Below are 21842 nucleotides of genomic sequence, written 5' to 3'. Positions count from 1 at the left end.
TGATGGAGTCTTGAAAGTGGGTGGATAGTTAATGGAGGCTTGAAATCAGTTTCTAATCAGATCAAGCCCTACAAGACTCATCCTCCATGTCTCCTCTGTCAGTCATTGACAAAGGGTATAAGGAAGGACCTCACGAAGGAGCAAGAGTGGAATAAACTTGGGGAGGAGGCAGAAGCCAATCATTTTTGCAAAGACATGCAAGCTGTGACCCCTTATTCTTCTATTATGTTCCTCTACAAGCTCCTCTTTCCACTTTCTCTAATCCTGGGCATAGAGGCTTGAACTCCTTTTTTAGTGAAGGAGCAATTTTACTTATTGCTGGGATATAGACCCTCTTCGAGAAGGGAAGTACTCTGCAGAGAATCAAGGCGCATCTCATGGTCCATCTGGAAGCATTAGGGGTGATAATGGAACAGCTCGGGAAGTTTTGTTTCTACCAAAATGCAATTAGGAATTTTGATTCTAATTCATCATGAACACCAGCATGGACATTCTTTTGGGAGATTGTGAGGAATATTTATGTAACAAAGTTATAACTAGTCTTATGAGCCTATGACAGGTGTCTCCTCTAGCATGAAGCTTGTTTTCTCCCTTGTTTCTATAAAAGGGAATCCAGGGCCATGAGACAAAGGTCAAGAAATTTGGTCCACAAGTTTGCATCTAAACCCTTGGTCATGTATAGTAAGTCTAGGTGAAATGTGTAGGCTGTAATGGGAATTTGCAGAGAAAATAAAATTGGTCTTATGGCTTATTTTGTTTTAGGTTCTTGAAGGAGTTATATGTAAGATAATTTATAACAAAAAATAGCTTATTAAATGAATGCAAGCATAGTTCAAATTTATTTTCTCCAGTGTGTAACTCTATTATGTTTTGAATGAGTAAGATCAAGAGTTTTTCTCATTCATTGCATTGTTGTGATGTATGTGTTTTCTATCTTATGCTATGATCTAAGGGGTCAGTTAAATTGCTAGGATAGGATCTGTAGACTAATGGGACTTACACATGGATTCTGATAAGTATTTTGGGTTGGGACAGATAGATGAGATGCATTGTAAGGAAGTGTTATCTTAAGATCTCCACCTATTAGATCAATGTTTTGTTCAGTTATATTTCATCTTATGTTTTACAATTTCAGTTTCCCAATGGATAAGACACTGGTCATGGCTTTAGTCATTTCCAGTAACAGTTCTTTACTCATAGCTCATTGATAGCTTGTTGTAAATTGCTAATATTAGAATATCTTTTCATTTATGTATATGTCGCTATTTGTCAAAAGTTGTCTTACGCTCTGAAGTAGGTCGAGGATCACTGAGATCTAGCCACTATGTAGCATTCACCCTCTTTATTGAGCCCCTTTTAGGAGTGAGACCTTCTTCTTTATTTTAATGTCGTTTGCAAGTGTGGTGCAGAGATTTCAGGAGCATTAAGGGATCACCTGCCCAGGTTTCACAAAGGCCAAAGTGAAGAAGGGTTAGCATAATCCTTGTCATATGTTGTTCCAAGTCCCCAAGTATCTCTAAAACAGTTTGGAGTTGGCCTCTCTATGCATGATTGGAGGACCCAACTTGATTCCTGCCCCTGTAGTAGTGTAAAACCCCACCGTGTGTAGTCTAGAGGACCAACAAAATTGGCGACTCTGCTAGGGATAGCTATCTAGAATCTCTAGATAGAAAAGATTGAATCATCATATTGGTTGAGATTATACCATTTGAGCCACCAACAAAAATGGTGACTCTCCCGGGGATAGTTTCCTAGAATCCATGGTTAGAAAAGATTAAATCATCATATTGGTTGAGATTACCCCATCTGAGCCACCAACAAAAATGGTGACTATGTTGGGGACACTTGCACATGATTCATGAGCCTATAAGGTTCCAGATCCTTTTTCGGTTGAGTCAATTCTCATAAATGTTGCTTGAGAATCTATTATAATTCATCTTTCAATGTAAGTTTTGTCAAGATTTGTCCATATTTCAGGATTATTTCATAATATCTCACAAATTGTGGGTGGTGACTCTGAGATCTCTGCACCAGTGTGCATTATTTGAAAAAGAACTAAAAGAGAATCATAGAACTTGTAGTAGAGATGGAGCATATTTAAGCTCTTATGATGAAGTAACCCGACAGGTTGACGAAATAATTCACATGATGAAAAAGGAGTTGTAGTACTGGTTTAGGATCAAATCTGACCTGAGAACCTAGAGAGGATGCACAAATATTTTCAGATCTATCTCTATAGCAAGCCATCAAAGCTGATTTCCAGCCACTACACTACTTCCAGGTACTTTGGATTTTCATTAGTCAAATGTATTTTTTGTGAAAGTCATTTGTAGAAAATTTACTTCTCTATCAAGTGAGATAAGCACTAAGGAAGGGAATGGTGGTAATATTTTTACACACTTCTAAAACGTAGGTTGAAAATTTTGTAATAAGTTGAATGAAGTATGTTTCTGAGTCATACATTTGTAGTATTGTAAGACTGTTGAATAAATGCATTGCTGCTTGTATATCCCTAAGAAATATTCAGTGTAAACATGTAGCATATGCAGTCATTGTCAAGCCATAACAGGATATTTTCTGTTGAAAGATATTAACCATTAAATTTTAATGGTATCCAAGGTTTCCTAAACCCTATTCCTGCTAATATTAGAGAACATTTACCAACTTTTAATGGGAAAGGATCAAAATCAACACATCAACACATGTAGAGGTTTTCTGATTTGATAGGAGATTTTGAGATAAGTCGGGAAGATGTTTGCATGAAGTTTTTTGTTCAATCTTTAAAAGAAAATACCAGAGACTGGTTTTCATACTTGCTAGCAGGTTTTATCTCTTCATGGGATGAGATGAATGCAACTTTCATGAAACAGTTTGGTGAAAGAGTTAATCCAAGTTAAAAGGATTCATGGGTATTAAAAGAGAAGAGGATGAGTTGCTCCCTATTTTCAATCTCAGATTTGCAAGAACATTGGAAGACATTCCTAGAGGTTATTGGCCAAATGATGTAGTATGTTTGGTTGTTTACTTAGTTGCATTTGATGAAGAAATGAGCTATTTCCTAAGGGATAAGGATCCTAAAACCTTGTACTAGGCTTATAGGATAGCAATGGATATTGAGAACAATTTGAAATATGGAATCCTTAAGGGTTATTTCACTACAAGAGTTTGTTATCCTGAGGTAGCGGATATTGAAGAGGTGTGAGCCAAGAGTTGAAGATCAATGTCAAAGCACTTACACTTTTTTTGATCACAAAGAACATGTTATAACCTATGATTCAGATCAAAAAATGAGTGAAAAGAAATTGTCTTAGATAGTGGTTATTCCTCATATTAGTGAAGACGAGGTTAATGAAAATGTATATGATAAAAATGATACAATGATGGAGGTAATTTTAGTGGTTACACCATGTGACATAATTATTAGTCCTTTCAATAAGGATGTCACACAAAGGGTTTATCTTCACTCTTATGGTTTGGATGGATATGATAACCTGTATGAAGGAGAATTAAAAGTTTGTACATCTGATGAGGATAATGATGATACACAAGGTTTTGGTGAGACAAATTTATTTTCTCAGGAATCAGTTGTGTATAATGATGGAATATTGAATATTGTTACACCATTCTTTATTGATGATGCTTATAAACTAGAGAACCCCATGGTATTGTTCCAATGAAGAAGATATGCTTCAGCCTATGCTTATGCCATGTCAATTTATTTAGGGTGATGAGTATGAAGAAATATTCAAGGTACATATGCTTGTAACAGGTATTATAAGTAATGATATACTACCTATCCCATTACAAGTAACACTCTATGTAGTGGATCAAATTGTTCCTGAACTCTCTAATCATGAGAACAGATGTGAATCAACAGATGTAGTGGGAAAAGATGAAGAAAAGGGCCAAAGAAGTGATGATGATTTTGTTGAAACTTATGAGAGTTATAACACTAAATATTATGATGTTGAAAATTGTTATAGCTCAGATTATGATTAAATTGTGCCTAATAAGGATGAATGTGAACTTGAGGTAGGTAAAAGTTTCAATGAAGTTTTTAATACAATGTTTGATGAGGATGCAGATATAGATCAACCTCTGCTTTGCCTAAATATTTATGAGAAGTTTTTTCATATGATTTCCAATCCTTTGTATGAAGAGATGGTTGAGAAACTAGAAATGGTGAAGATTGACCAAAATGTGAATGCTGAGTTAATTTTATGTGATGAAGATCAATTTTATCCCATGACTGGTTATGATAGCAGGTTTGTAGGTGTTTTAGAATCTTGTAAGCAAGGTTTATATGATTGAAAAAAGGTCATGCAAGATGATCACATAATTTTATTTAGCAGTGTGCAAGAATACAAGTCAGAATTCCTAATCACATGCCAGTTGAGTGTTTTCCTAATTAGAAGGGACTTGGATGATGTCAAATGCAGGGTTAGTTTACAATTTGCAAATGTTTTTGAATGTGGTCAACATGTATATGGGAATATTTTCAAGTCATTGATCACATATGCAGATGAGAATCAAACCTTTGATAAGGGTAAACATTGGTGCTTCAGTTTGATGGCCTTGGGGCCATTAGTCAGAGTTTGATTTTCTCAAACTATAATATAGGGTGCAGGGAAAGGAGGTCAACTTTGCAACCCAATGGAGATGTACAAGTGTGTTCATACTTGTGTTGGTAATATGGAAATTGAAATACAATTGAGGGACATGAAGCTTTGATGAAATGGAATGGAGTTGGAAGAAAAGCTAATACCAAAATGGAAAATTACAAATGCAGGTCATAAGACTTGTATAGGAAGCAACTGTAATAAGTTTCCAAAAAAAGGTGTTGATCTTGATATGGAATACCAGATAGGCAGATAAAGGAAGGCACGATAAATTTGATGTCATATGCTCAGGCCCATAGCTGATTAAAAGCAAGTGGGGAGAGGATTTCCATTTCTTATCTTCTCCAAGGAATAATAGATGTAGTCCTTGAACTGCCTGTTCATGGGTAATTCTTGGAATATAGCTTCTTTTTGAAGTTTTTATTTTCCATGAGCAGTAGATTAGGCCTTGTACATAGTAGAGTAGATTTGCTTTTTTGCTTTGGGTTGTCTTGTCTAGGTAGTTCTCTTTTTGGTATGCTTTGTATCTGGTTTGCTTAACCTGAGATTCTGGATCCTCGTATCATCCTAGAGTGATGATCATCCCCAACCAGAGCCACTGATAGTCCTGAAAATGACTATGCAAAAATTTGGTGTCCTTGACAATGTTTTATCATTTTGAATTAATGTTGCTCTTTGTGTTACCCTCAAGGTTTAATATTTTTAGGTTTAGATGTTCCCGGGTGAGCCTTTTATTTTAAAACCTAAATCCCATTATGTTTCTTCATTACCTTTTTTCACTTAAACATGAGGTTCTTTTTCATCGATAGACGGGACCATGTTCTTTTCCCTAGGCATTATTTCTTCTACTGGCCTTTTAATTTTTCCTCAAGACTATGTCTTTTCCATTATGATCAGGTCCCCTTTTAATATTTCTGTGGGCATTTATTTTCCCTAAGTCCAGCCTTAATGTTTTGGCTTATATCTCCATATTTAAGTACCAAGCAACTAAATGTTCCAAGAATTTGCACATGTTTAAATGAACGGTGATGTTATGACCCAAGCGGAAAGATGCTCAAAGGATAGCGGAAAGTTTTGGGCTAACTTTGTAAAGCTACAAGTAATGAACAAATAGATCGGATGACCCTTGCAGTCTCATGATGAAAGATGCAGGAATATTATAGACCATGACATCACGAGATGATGCGACATGTCCCAGGCAGGCTGAACAAGTCCGACAGTGGGGCAGCTGACAAAGTTGAGATTCATAGATGATTTGGAAATGCTTTGTCAAACTTTTAATAGGCCCACTTGCTACGTTGGAAGGTAAATGTCAATATTAAATGAAGGTGATCGCATGATGTGCCATGCTATACAAATCTATGACAGATATAGAGTGTTTTTCAAAAGGAGTGATTGGGGCTATTTCATTGTTATTCATGCAGGAAAATAAAGGCAGAAGAAGATAAGCTTGTTGGCATGGAATAAACAGAGACATATAGAGGCACGTGGATGCTAACTGATTCTCAAAAGGCCAATTAGGGAGGTGTTTTGTTTGGTTGAGTCGTATTAGTGGACAAAGTTGGTAGTACTAGATGTGGCAATATCAACAAGTTTTCATTTCTAACATGGAAAGAAGTTGAGATCTTCAGAAGGATCAAGGGGATAAGGATGATTCATAAGATAGAAGTGAAGTGATCAAGGACCTCTTAATAAAATAATAGGATGTGTACTATCAGTGATTCTCATAGTAAGGCAAAAACGTTGTTATTGAGAAACTTTCAATATATAGGGATTCAATATCCAAAAAAGGGGGATTCTAAAGTAAAAATTTTATAGTCAAGAAATCAAGAAATCAGGAACAAAACCATTTACATAAGGTGAACTTGGTCAGAAGGGCATTAAATTGGCAGTTTGAGTCTGATGATGCTTTGATTCAATGGATATGATTTCTTGAATCCATTTGCTGGCAGGATGAGTAGAAAAGCATCGGAATGATGATTTTCCCATGCATGAACACCACCAAGAAAGGCATTTTCATTATAAATGTAGCTTGGTGGTATCTTCAATTGGTAGAAAGAATAGAAAATTCATTATCTTCTTAAAAGGTTTTGAAATGGTGAAATGATTTTTTAGCAGTACCGTGCTAGGAGTTACACTGAGCTCTGTGATACCGAATGGAATTCCTTTGGGAGTGAGTATGCTTATAGTCGATGGAGTCTTGAAAGTGGGGAGGATAGTCGATGGAGGCTTGAAATCAGTTTCTTATCAGATAGATGAGATGAGATGACATGGATTCTGATAAGTATTTTGGGTTGGGACAGATAGATGAGATGCATTATAAGGAAGTGTTATCTTTAGATCTCCAACTATTAGTTCAATGTTTTGTTCTGTTATATTTCATCTTATGTTTTACAATTTTAGTTTCCCAATGGATAAGACACTGGTCATGGATTTAGTCATTTCTAGTAACAATTCTTTACTCATAGCTCATTGGCAACTTGCTATAAATCACTAATATCATAATATCTTTTCATTTCTGTATATGTCAGTCCTTGTCAAAAGTTGTATCACACTTTGAAGTAGGTTGAGGATCACTGAGAGATAGCCACTTTGTAGCATTCTCCCTCTTTGTTGAGCCCCTTTTAGGAGTGAGACCTTCTTTTTTATTTTAATGTCATTTGCAAGTGTGGTGTGGAGATTGCAGGAGCATTAAGGGATCGCCCTCTCGGGTTTTGCAGAGCCCAAAGTGAAGAAGGGTTAGCATAATAATTGTCATATGTTGGTCCAAGTCCTCGAGTATCTCTAAAAAAGTCTAGAGTTGGCCTCTTCACGTATGATTTGAGGGCCCGACTTGGTTCCTGCCCCTATAGCAGTGTAAAACCCCACCATGTGCAGTCTGGGGAACCAACAATTACCTTGTAGAGATTGAATTCCTTTCCCTCTTTTTCCATCTAATTCATGGTGTAATTGTAGTAGCGATGGTTGATCCTTCTCTATTTGTATAATAAACTTTCTATGCAGCACCCATATTGGCATACCTGACCCCTAGACCAATTATATCATTGACACTAAGGGTTTACTTATCAAATTTTGCACTAGTTAGTTTATGACCTCCTCAATTTTTATCACCTTCATTGTTGGGATTTGTCCAATGGAGTATAGACCAGTAATAGCCTTAATTGCCTCCCTAGTAATTTTATGGTGTTTATTGAGATACATGAAGGGATCATGTATTTTTCTTAGCACATACCTAACCCATTCATATTCATAGCAAAAATCAAGGTAATCTTTTTAGGTATCCTAATGTTTTGCTTCTATATTTGCATACTTCATTTTGTAATAGTCATTATCATCAAAGAGTTCATATCTAAGCTTTTCAAACTTGGTATGGAAGACCTCTAACCATAACCTTCTTGGATAAAAGTATCAAACCAAAATAAACTAAATATCCATACCTTAGATGCCGAAGTTTGGAGGGGTATCAAATGATAGTCTTGAAGACTAATTTCTATTGCATTGGTGCACATTTCTCATTCCTAGGAGCTACGACTGTAGATTGGGTTGAAAAACATTTTTATATAATCAAAGGAAACATTTGATTATTTGTCATTAGCATTGCTCCAACAATTTTATTCATCCCATTTTTGTCAAAGATTACACACTCCTTTCTCCATCAATACCTTGTAATCCCTTTGGACTAGTTGTCCAAAATTCAAGAGATTGTGCTTTATACTAGGGGCCAAATACATATTTTCAATCTCTTTCTTGTCACATTTCTTGGTGCAAATCATAATAGACCCTTCATCCACAACTTGAACTATTTTATTGTTTCCCATTTTAATCTCAGACTTGGTATTTTTATTAATAAATACAAATAAAATTTCATTATCACTCACATTGTTTCTACAATCATTGTCCAAATACTAAACTTCAATCTTTTCTACCACCAATGTTGCACATGATGGAAGCATTTGACTGATTACCTTCAAATACCTTTTTATCAACCATATTTGCACTTTTTTTTGGTTGATCACAATGCTTTTTCTTTACACACTTGCATAATGGGCAAGTGTATGATAATAATTTAACACTCTACATTTCTCTTATCATACCTCTAACTTGAGCTAGTGTTGTTATTCTTGGCTCCAAGTTGGATTTATAGTTGTTTTCCCCCTCTTGGTTGTGTGTTCATGTAGAGCTATCTACTCTATAACTTCCTAATTTGAAGTTTATTCTTCCTCTACTTCTTGAGCTTCGTCTAGAGCCGTTCCTACGTCTCCCCATACCTCTTGTGTTACTTTGAACTTTGAATGCTCTCTCTTCAGAAGAAGTTGAAGACCTATTTAGGAATTGCTTGTAGGTTTAAAGTGAAACCATCAACTCATCAACTATTAATTTTGGGAGGTCTTTTACCTCTTCAATGACAATCACTATTGCAACAAACATTGAGGGAAGACTTTTAAGGATTTTCTCTACGATCTTGTATTCTTCCATGGTTTGGCTATTTATCCGTAGTTGGTTTATCAAACCAAAGAATCTCATTTGGAAATCAAAAATGACCTATTTTTCCTTCATTTGGAGAGTCAAAATCTCTTTGAATCATGCGGAACTTCACCAATCCAACTTTATCAATCCCCTTGTAACTTGTTTGGAGGATTTTGCAAACTTAGTTTGTGTAGTTAGTTGTTGTTGTTCCAAGGAAGATTTCCTCTATTAAGGATGCCTCTATCAAACTCAGTTATTTTGCATCTTTCCTTCTTGGCTCCTTCAACTAGGTCTTCTAGTTGTTTGTTGGGGCTACATACAATTCTGGATCAATCACATCTATGAACCCAATGACCACTACCTTGAAAATATCATCTTCAACCATTAATTTTTTTATTTTATTTGGCCAAACATCATAATTTTTTCTATTGAATGATGGTGTCTATTGCCAACTCTTGTTGTCTTCTCCAACCATGTCTACAACTCAATAAAACTTCTGTAGTCACATAAATCTGTCCACTTAATTAAATGAATACTTAGTATTTATTTGATTATTTAACCATCAATTAATAATTAATTAAATTAATATTTAATTAATTCATCTTAACCCTATTCTTCTATTAATTAAATAAATTATTTGATTTATTTGATTTAATTCACTTAACCAAATTCAGACCATTAATTAACTAAAAAAATCATATTTATTTAATTAAATCTTCTCTCACATTTAAATAAATTAATATTTATTTAAAACCCCCAAAATCCCACCTCTCACATTTAAATAAATAAATCATTTATTTAAAATCACCTTTATCCTCCACCCACTTGCATTTTCCTACAAATACAAGTTGCACAATTATTTTAAATAAATAATTTATTTAAATCACCTTTATCCTCCACCCACTTGTATTTTCCTACAAAAACAAGTTGCACAACTATTTTAAATAAATTATTTATTTAAAATCCTATTTATCCTCACCCACTTGAAACCTTTAATGGTTTCCCTTAAAGTAGTCAAACTTGATGGCTTTAAAGTCTTCAAACTTGATGGCTTCCTTCTATAGTCTTCTTAAGACTTTAATGGTTTTCCTTAAAGTCTTCAAGCCTTTAATGGTTTCCCTCAAAGTCTTCAAGCATTTTAAATGCTTTATCTTCTTTTTCTCATTTAAATAAATTAATATTTATTTAAATATTTATCCAAATTCAACTTACACCATTTAATTGAAATAAATGATTTTATTTTAATTGAAAATACCAAAATTTCTCCCACTTGCATTTTCCTACAAAATCCACTTGTATGCCTAAACCCCTTCTAGATTCTTCTAAACCCTTCCTAATTAGCCTAATCCATCCCCTAAATATTGTCACATTCCTAAGCAAATTGGAGTCACTTCTCAAAGACTCCAAAGTCTTTGAAAAGCAATTAATGCTTTGTGTGTTCAACAAATTAACCCTCAAAGTCTTGGATAACCTTTGAAAGCTTCCAACCTTCAACCACTTAATCCCCAAAGTCTCCAATAACCATTAATGGTTAATTCAACCCTCCCACATGGTTAAAACATTTGTTTTGACTCAACCTCTACCCAACCCAAAGGTCTCATCAGGCCTTTAATGCTTTGACCATGATTATCTCTTAAACATTTGCACAAAGGTTTATCCTTGGATTAACTCTTAATCCAGTGGGTAATCTTAATTTAGACTTGACCCTTACCTTCTAGATAACCATGAAGTCTTCTCAGGCCTTTAATGCCTCCAACCTCTTCTCTCAACCCAATCCTATGTTGACACTTGTCACCATTTTATTGGTGCCAATTGTGCACATGGATCCCCAACTTTCAAACTTGGCCCTTGATTAAACCATTCAATCTTAACCCTTCATTTCCCCATTTCTTCTATAAATAGAACCCTTCTCCTCAAGCAAAGGGAGAAGCATTTAGAGTATTGTTGTTATACTGGCATTAGCATAGAGCTTTCTCATAGCATCACTATCTACTCTTGCATAGTATTTGCTTATCATATTCAACCATCTTGAATCTCCATATGGCATCCATGGCTAGTGCTAAAAGCTGAGAGCTACACTCATTTGGGACTTGGAGAGGAGAGGAACAAGGGAGGAACAACTATGAGCATCTTGATTAGCTATTTCATTCTATGTTTATATGCTTTCTATTTCATGCTTAATATCTCTCTTGATATGCCTGTTTAGGATAATCTTTTGTTGCTAACACTAACGTTTGTTTCTTGTGCTCTTGTGTGTGTTGCCATCAAACAGATTTTCTAATCCTTTTTGCAGAGCATCATTTGGTGAACCCGACGTGAATCCAAACACCAAAAAGATCAATTTTTATTTTTTTTTAACCAATAACATGTTTGAATGTTGAAAATGTCACACAGGTTGCACTTTTGACACTGTTTTGGTGCGTTTGGCATTATTTTGGCGCTATTCCCCCTGTTTTAGTGCTTTTCCCTTCTCTGTCTTTCCCTTTCTTTTAATACGTTTGTGTTAAATAGTGCCTCTGTTCAAACGCAGACTAGCGCTATTGTAACAAAACGTTGTACAAATCACTTTGTAACAAAAAAAAAATAAAAAACCAAAAAAAAAATAAAAAATTTAGGCTTGTAGAAGCCCACCAAATAGGCGGATTTTACTAACTATTTTTCTCTTTTGTGCAGATTTAAATTAGATTAAAGAGTAGATTTATATTTTTTACTAACTTGTTTTTGAAGTTGGTTTTAAAAATGAATTCACTTTTTATTTTGGTTTAAAATTAACTTCACATTTCAAATTTGGGCTTTTGAAAAAGAATCACACATTTGTTTGGGGCTATTAAAAAGAATTTCATTGTTCAAAGGTAAAAAGAACCACAAACTTATACAAAAACAACTTTATTTTTTTTGCAAGTTAGAAAACAAACTTCGTTTTGGTGCTTAAAATCAACAAGGCAAATTTTATTTCTTGCATCAAGATAAAACTCACAATCCACACTTCCATTTTTGGTGCAAATAAAATTCACAATCAACTTGTCTCATTTTCAAAGCAATTTTACTTCATGCAAACGTGTTTTTCATTAAGTTGACCAGGATTTCAAATTCTAGTTTACTCAAACAATTGCTTTTGAAAATTAAAAAGAACACCATGATTGTTGGAGCAACATCTCCAAATAGTTAGATCACATTGCAATGACAGATTAAAAAGAACAAGTGTTTTTCGTGCTTGGCACACTTGTGCAAAGAGTTGGTCGAGTGGTCCTACTTCTAACACACACTATCCTCTCCCTTGGCTTTCGTGGTCCTAGGTGCAAGAGAAAAGTGTTAGTAACACTCAAAATTTTATCTTTTTAAGAGAGGCCTGCCAAGAGACACATCACTCTTGGGAACGACCTTGAGTGGTAAATCCTTCGAGCCGCTATAGAAATCAGGTGTGAGCGAAAGCTGTAGCCTTGGGTATAGCTGTTCCTACAGTGTAACTGGCTGAAAGGACAAATGGGCCCCACCACCAGTTACAAGGCTCTTAAGTGAGTCACTGCAGAATGAACTTATGTCCAAAAACATCGAACATGACTAAACACCTTTAAGTAGTAGCCCACCCGTTCTATTGATTGAGGATATTTGAGGTATAATTTAGTGCAAGAGCATAGATGGTTTTGCTCCCAAGATACTCACCATACATATTTCCTTGAGTAGAAACATAGCTTTTTGAAAAGTCACTTGTGGCTTGATAAAAGTGGTGACTCCCCCATCATAGGGATCATCTATTTGTTATGCTCGTGCAAGACTTAGTATATCACATCCTTACCTGCCACGGCGGGATTCATAAGGTATGTAGTACCAAAGTCGAAGAAATATCAAGATGTGGGCTAAATTTATCACAACTGGCCATTTGACCTTAGGGATAAAAAGTGTTTGAAATGTGTTCGTTTTACAGACCTAGTGCAAATTGAGCCGACTTCAGGCTTTGGAAATACACCTTAAAATACATCTAAAGGAAGGGTCATATACAAGTCCAAGGATTGGGTTGATCTAGACCCATACTCATTTGTGCCTTTGAGGCAACATTCTTGTGTTTGTGTGCTTGCTTTGTTTTCTTGTCAAGGAAAAATCAAAAAAATCAATCCCAAAAACAAAGTACTCATCCAACATTTCTCAAAAACAACCAAACACATCAAAAACAAAGTACAAACAACAAAGAGTCAAATTTTATGACCATTCTTCACATCTTGCGAAAGAAGAAGTGTCATCAGAATATCAACTTAAGAAGGAGACCATTAAGCTCAAAGGCTTTGATCAAAAGGAGGAAATTCTTCTATCTCAATAGACAAATCTTTGTCTCACATAGAGTCTTTCTACATCGCATGCATCTCTATCTTCAAGGTAAAACAAACGAATTTGATTCCGAATCATTGAACCGCAGAGCTTTTATGCAATATAGAGCTCTGAGTTATCACAAAAATCAAGGAGGAAAGATTAATCTCAACTTCTTCCCAAACATCTGTATCACCTACAACACAGCTCGAGAAGTGCCACCAATGCCTGAAAGGGAAGAAGTAGAGTTTGTTCCATTTGTAACACAAAGTTTTTATTGAAGTTGAAAACAAAACATCCATCATCTCATTCATACATCATTATTCCATCATCAATTCATCCCAAAACTCTCAAAACATTAAGAGGTTCTTGTCCCAAGTTCTCTTTTAGATATTGCTTGAAATCAAACACATCACATCACTTTTAGATTGTTTCTACATCTAGGATAAGCTCATCCTAAGAGACACATCTACGCAGGTTAAAACTAGTTCATGAGTGAATCCTCTCATTACTAGGTAGTCAAAATCTGTAACACATCTCAGATTTCTCTACACCTTATCACATCCAAACTCATCAAAACAAACAAGCAATTCAAAGAAAGAATTCTGGTTACATTTACCTTTAGAGTGCTAGAGATCTACAATCCACTAATCATCCATCTTTCATCGAACAACTCATCATCATCTTCAATCAACTTCAACACAAACTTGCAAACAAAATGGCTCAGACCCGATCACGATCAAGGCAACGAGAAATAGAAATTGAGGAAGAAGAGGACAACCTCAATGAATTTCAAGAAGCACTTGGAGGAAATGTAAATGATGAAAACCCAAGTAGTCCCACTCCTTCAACAATCGAAAGGGTTCAGCATAACCCTCACTTTAACAGATTATTTGATGAAATTCTCAGGAGCAATGCGGATGCTCACTTCTTAAGACTTGCTCAAGAAGGAGCCAAACTCCCCTCAGACTTTGATCTTGCCCAATTAAGACAAGCATCAGAAAGACAAAGTCGCCATGAGGAGGAAAGGCGTAGAGATCCCATCAGATATAACATCCCTCGAGGTAACCCACCACCTCCTCCTCCAAATGAAATGGAGATGTTGCGGCAACAAGTCGCGAATCTCGCCCAACAACTTCATAGTGGTGTTAAGACCAATCAATTTTCACTTAACGACATCTGTCCCTATCCGTTTGATAGGAATCTTTATATGCCACCCTTTCCACGTGGGTTCGAAACACCCAAATTTGAAAAATATAGAGGAAAGGGGGATCCCCGCGATCATGTCTGAGAATTTCATTCCGCTTGTCTCGAAGTTGCATATGAAGACACATACTTAATGCCCCTTTTTCCCCAAAGCTTGGGAGGAACAACCACATCATGGTTTTCCCAACTACCAGGTGGCATAAGAACATTTGAGGAACTCATCCAGAAGTTCCTATCTCATTACTCTTATAATATTGAACGCGACATCACCATGGTTGATCTATGCAATACCAAACAAAAACCAGGTGAACTATTCTCAGTATTCCTGCAACGATGGCGCCAAATGTCTAGCAGACGTTCTCTTCAGTTACCTGAACGAGAACTAGTGGAAATTTTCATTTCCAACTTAAACGAAGAAATGGAATTTCACCTGGATGTCAAAGACACAGACTCTTTTAACGATATGATCACCAAGGGTATAAAATGTGAAAGGGCACTCATCAAAAAAGGACTCATCAAAATCTTTAATGAACCCAAAGATGGTCCTCGCCCGCTCTTCAATAGTGATAAACCGAACTTCTGGAACAAGAATAAGAATATCGTCAACGATGGAGTTGTGGATGCTCGGACTATCCAAAATGCACAACCTGTGGTTCGATTTGCAGGACAAAATCCTCCACCTCAAAATAATACACATGGTCCTCCTAATCAAGGTCGCATCACATCTCAGGATGAACCAAGACCTCGTCCACAAAAACAAAAACGCACTTACACTCCCTTAGGGGAACCCATTGAAACAGTGTTGCGACAACTCCTCTCTCAAAATTTGGTCACTCTACCTAAGCTATCAAACTATGAGCCTCAAGTCAAACCAGCATGGTGGAAAGATACTGAACACTGTGAGTTCCATCAAGGAAGAGGACACAAGACAAGTAATTGTCACCGATTGAAAGATCTCATTCAAGATCTTATTGATCGAGGAGAAATTGAGATTGAAGGACATGATCCAAAAACGACAAATAATGATCATCAGATGTTCAAAAATCCACTTCCATCGCAAGATCAAAGGGGTCCTTCCACTTCCAGACGAGGTCCTGATACCACTGATTATACGCAGGCTGCGTATAATTACACTGTCAATCACCTGTATGATGCCAGTGAACAAATTGCAACTATCACCTTCAAAAATCCCACCTCAAATTGCAATGTTGTTACGCGTCGCAGCAAAGTTACCATCAAGGCAGCTCCACAAGGCACCACCTCCATCCCAAAGCAGTACAATCTTGTGGAACAATTAGACAAAACGCCTGCGCTTATATCCATTTTAGAGCTATTACGCCTGTCACCATCTCATAAAACTATCTTGGATCAAGCACTCCAAGAGGCGTCAGTCCCTGCAAACTTGAATACAAACCAATTTCAAGCCATGGTTGGAAATCTAAAGTCATCACCTTGTCTCACTTTTTCTGAAAGCGACAACTCTTTTTTCCAACAACCTCATAACGCCTCACTCCACATTGAAGGCTTTGTCAACCAACACAGGATCAAGCGAGTCTTGATCGATAATGGAGCAGGCCTAAACATTTGTACACTACAGTTGGTCACAGCATTGGGATATGCAATAAAATCAGTGGATCCTCGCAAGAAGATCACCATCAAGGCCTATGATGATGCAGAGCGTTCATCCAAAGGAGCTGTGGTACTACCAATCCGAGTAGGCCCCGTGGTAAAGCACATCATTTGTCAGGTTCTGGACCTTCCTCTGCCATATAATCTATTATTAGGGAGACCTTGGATACATGCCATGCAAGCTGTTCCATCTACCTACCATCAATGTATCAAGTTCCCACATAATGGTGCAGAGATCACAATCCTGGGTGATGCAAATCCTTTTGCATTTTGCCATAATATCAGCCATCAACCAGAGATTACTGTTCCTAATAATAGGGAAGCCATTTCCTCCACATCATATGTAAATCCCGCCTCTCTTGCCAGTTCAAACACTCCTATACCCAAGCAAGAAAAGCTTAAGATGAAAGTCGCAGAGGAAGGTCCTGGAGAATACAACTTGAGTCAGCTCTTTTGTGTGGGACAAATGCCCACTTCTCCTAGAACACATGGTAAACCACAGCAGTTGCTCCAGCAACCACTAATCACGCCTCCATGTGCCTTAACGCCTTTCATTCTTGGAAAGAGTCAAGAGGAAGAGACACAAGATGAGGACCTAGCGGACTGGATCTATAAAGATCCCATCACCACTGACAAACCGCAAGTTACACTTCCTACAGAACAATATGGCAAAGGCCTCCTCATTATGCAAAGAATGGGATATGATGGTCAGAGTGCTTTGGGATACTGCAAACAAGGACGACATGAACCTCTGCTGCCAGAGTTCAAGCCCAAAGGTAATACAGGCCTAGGCTTTGAAAAAGAGATCCTTCCTAAACTCAAATTCAAAGGAAAACCCAGCAAACCATTTTGTCCACCTACTGCAAAGAGGACACCTTTCATAATCAAAGCACCATCAAACACTATCCCCACTGCCCCATCGAGGCTCACAAACCCACCGCAACCATCATCAGTGCCAAACATACCACCAATCGCACCAGTAATCCCATCAATAACACCAATAGCAGCAGCGACTGTATCAGAATCCGCAGCAGCATCTATGGCCCCAGCAGTTCCTGCAGAAGCCACTGAGGCAACACGGCCGATACTTCCTGTAACAAATCCTTTAAACCCCATCACGGTTCCTGCAGCACCGATCACCACAAAGGTACATAAACCAATCACGCCTGTCGTGTTTAACTCCAAAGACATCCCAGTATGGTATAGCAATCGGATGCTGGAGAGTGATTCAGAGACCGACTCACATGAGTGGGAATTCGATTCAGTGCAACTTAATACTTCAGATGAGGAAGACACATCACCACCTCCACCACGCAAAGACATCCCTGTTTACGGAGAAGCACAGATAAAGACCACTTGGGTACTTGAGCTGGAAACATCTTCCACAGACCCTACGTCTCATCCTACGCCTGATTCTGACAGGGAGAGTACCATCAACGACCTTCACCACACTGTCTTAACCCTCACTGATACATCTCCCGCACTTACCTTAATCGATGAAGTAATGCCCATTATCCACCCTGAACTCATCGAATGGAACCAACCAAATCCCCCATGTCTTGACCTCTTCCAAAACGATGAGGCTATCATTGACTTTTTGGAATTAAGGGATAATCTACCAAGCGGGGATCACAAAGCTGGATTCGCCATTGAACTTAATAGCGCAGCATACTTCGGGGCGGATGCCAAACCCTTCAGCTGCAAAAATATAACATTAAAACATGGATCTTCCAGTGAAAACCACACTGTGGCACTGTTTGATCCAACAAAAGTAAAAAGAAAGAGCGTATCCAACGGTGAAAACCTCTCTGAGGCACTTGAGGATGAAGGGTTTGACATCCTCCCTGCTAGTACACAACAGGAACGATCAACGATTCTTATCGAGGAAACCAAAGAATACAATGTGGGGACTCCTAAAAATCCTCATATCATACATCTGGCATCTCTTCTCACTCCAGAGGAACAGCCTCAATTTATAGAGTTCTTCCAACAGCGTCAGATCAACTTTGCATGGTCATATGCAGACATGCCTGGGCTTGATCCTGATTTAGTCATGCATCATGTCACAGTAGCAAAAGGAGCCAAACCTGTCAAGCAGAAGCTTCGTAAGATGCATCCTCAGATTGCCGTGCTAGTCAAAACAGAACTCAAGAAACTCCTGGATGTTGGTTTCATTAGACCAATTGATTATGCAGAATGGATCTCCAACATTGTACCAGTTGGCAAACCAAAAGGGGGCATCCGCATTTATACAGACTTCAGAGATCTGAATAAGGCATGTCCTAAGGATGACTTCCCTCTACCAAATATCGACATCATAGTAGATTTGACAGCAGGACATGCCATGCTTTCACTCATGGATGGCTTTTCAGGATACAATCAAATAAAGATCGCACCAGAGGACCAACATAAGACAGCCTTCACATGTCCATGGGGCACATACTGCTGGAATGTAATGCCTTTTGGTCTAAAGAATGCAGGAGCAACCTATCAAAGAGCAATGACCACCATCTTCCATGACATGATGCATACTATAATGGAAGATTATGTGGATGATTTACTAGCAAAATCACTTACTAGAGAAGGACATCTTCACATCTTAGATAAAATCTTTGATAGACTGGAACAATACCATGTTCGACTCAACCCAAAGAAATGTGTCTTCGGAGTGACCTCCGGGAAGCTTCTAGGATACATTGTCTCAAGCAAAGGCATTGAGGTCGATCCAGCAAAGGTTAAAGCAATCATGGACATGCCACCTCCAAAGAATATCAGTCAGCTAAGAACACTACAAGGACGGCTTCAATCTATCCGCAGATTCATTGCACAATTGGCTGATAAGTGTCACCCATTCACACACCAGCTACACAAGAACATCCGCTTTCAGTGGGATGACAGATGCCAGCAAGCATTTCAGGCGCTTAAAGACTATCTCATGAATCCACCATTGCTGATGCCACCAGATCCAAGTAGACCATTATTGCTCTATATCTCAGCAACAAGTACAGCATTGGGTGTACTACTGGCACAACATAATGCAGAAGGAAAAGAGTGTGCTATTTACTACATCTCTCGCACACTGGTGGGCTATGAACTCAATTACACACCTATTGAGCGAGCTTGCCTAGCAGTAATCTTGGCAGCCACTAAACTGAGGCACTATCTATTAACACACAAGGTGCAACTCATTGCAAAGATTGATCCACTCAAGTATTTACTTAGCAAAGCAGCATTGACAGGTCGCTTAGCCAAATGGGTGATGATTCTAAGTGAATTTGATATTGAGTATGTGGACCGTAAAGCTATCAAAGGTCAGGTTATTGCAGATCAGTTGGCCGATGCACCTCTCATAGGTGATCATCCTCTCATTTCCAATTTTCCAGATGAAGAGATATTCATGATTACAGAAGCACAGTCATGGAAATTATACTTTGATGGTTCATACACTAGGCACGGCTCGGGGGCAGGCATTCTGTTTATCACACCTCAAGGTGATAGCATCCCGAAGTCTTACAGGCTCACATTTCCATGCACAAACAACATAGCAAAGTATGAGGCCTTGATCACAGGACTCAGATTAGCCATACAATGGAAATTAAAAGAATTGCAAGTATATGGCGATTCCCAACTAGTCATTCGACAAGCAACAGATGAATATCAGACCAAAGATGATAAACTCATGCCATATAAGCAAATGGTGGACAATCTAAAGGCATCATTTACTACTATCACTTTTGAGCAGATACCAAGAGATCAGAATCGAGCTGCTGATGCCATGGCTACCATCGCATCTCTACTAGATCTTCCACAGAATTCAACACGCTACGAGTTCTTGGTAGAACAGCTTTGGATCCCCGCTTATGATATCCCTGAATCCGAGATGATATGTCGCCTTGTCGGTTCAGAATCCCCATGGTATGGTGAGTTCTACACCTATCTCCGTGATCACACCCTTCCTCCTAACCAATCAAATAACCAACGAAAAACCTTCATTCGCCAAACTGCTCGATATACCATTATTGCGGAAACCCTATACCGACGTAGTCTTGATGGTACTCTCCTTCGGTGTCTGGAACAAGATGAGATAACAAAGGTTTTGGAAGAGGTACATGAAGGAATTTGCGGGACTCATTCAAGTGGTCCATCACTAGCCAAGAAGATCATGCGAGCTGGATACTATTGGCCATCTATGGAAAAGGATTCCTACTACTTTGTCAGGAAATGCAAAAAATGTCAAGTTCATGGCGACCTAATACATGCACCAGCTCAAGAACTGCAACCAATCACAACACCATGGCCTTTCTGTCAATGGGGCCTTGACCTTGTGGGTAAGATTCATCCATCTTCATCCAACGGCCATAAATTCATTATTACCGCCACCGAATATTTCACCAAGTGGATCGAAGCTGTTCCACTTACCCAAGTCACCGGCAAGCAGATCGCCTCATTCATCCTCAATTACATCATCTGCCGATATGGTGTGCCCATGTCCATTGTCACAGATAACGGTCTTCCTTTCAAAAATCAGGATGTTCGTGAGCTTTGTGAGAAATTTCATATCCAACACCGCTTTTCCACTCCCTATTACCCACAAGGCAATGGTCAGGCCGAAGCATCCAATAAAAACATACTAAGGATCCTAAAGAAGACAGTCAATGATGCCGGCCGTGATTGGCATGTTCAATTGAATCCAGCGCTATGGGCATATTGAACTAGCATTCGGACCCCTACAGGTGCAACTCCTTATTCATTGGTCTATGGTGCCGAAGCTATCTTACCTATTGAGGTTGAGATACCATCACTACGGGTTTCCTTGCATAATCTCATCGATGATGAAGCATACAGAGTCTCACGCCTTCAGGACTTGGAGTTACTAGATGAGAAGCGACAAGCGGCATACAATCACCTCAAAGCCTATCAGCAGCGCATGAGTAGAAGCTACAATCACCGAGTTCGATCTCGTACATTTGAGGTAGGTGATCTTGTTCTTCGAGAGAATCCTCGCAACCAACCAAACCGAGAACATCAGGGCAAGTTTGAATCAAATTGGCTGGGCCCATATGTTGTCACTGCTGTGTTCGGGTCCGGGGCATATCAGTTGGCTACATCAGATGGAGAACCGCTCGCAGATCCAATCAATAGCATGCACCTCAAACGGTTTTATACCTAAGGTGTATAGAGCATCAGGCTCCCCTGCATATCAGAAAATACCAAAAACATTCAGAAAAATGTCCTAAAGAAAATACAAAAACATTCAAAGGAAAATCATGCATCCAAACGGTGAACAACCACTCCGGTGGCACCTTGGGTAAGTACGGTGGTGAAAACCTGGCAAACAGGCGCCACTCGTAAAGGCTATGGCTCCATTGTCTTTCAAACTTGTTGCGATCACATCTACTTCATACATACATCCATCCATCTGAAAAACCATGGCTTGTTATTTCTCTGCAATTATGATAAATACTTCATGCATCTTGCGTCCCGCTTCTTCATAAGTCATGTCTAAAACTGGGGGCAATGCCTTTAAACTATTGATGGAAGTGGATTCTACATTGTCTTATGATTCATTCTGTTCTTCATTCAAGCAATCATCAAAATACCAAAAACATTGGAAAATAT

General features: G+C 38.2%; 1 pseudogene; it reads left to right on the top strand.

Annotated features, from left to right (window-relative positions):
• Positions 1 to 3106: 3106 nt before the first annotated feature.
• LOC131873939 (putative proline-rich receptor-like protein kinase PERK6) overlaps positions 3107 to 21842 on the top strand; it is a 32461-nt pseudogene continuing 13725 nt past the window's right edge.

Source organism: Cryptomeria japonica, chromosome 3 (genome assembly GCF_030272615.1).
Source record: "Cryptomeria japonica chromosome 3, Sugi_1.0, whole genome shotgun sequence".
NCBI lineage: Eukaryota > Viridiplantae > Streptophyta > Pinopsida > Cupressales > Cupressaceae > Cryptomeria > Cryptomeria japonica.
Note: the sequence above shows the minus strand (reverse complement) of the source record. Positions and strands in the feature narration are given on the sequence as shown.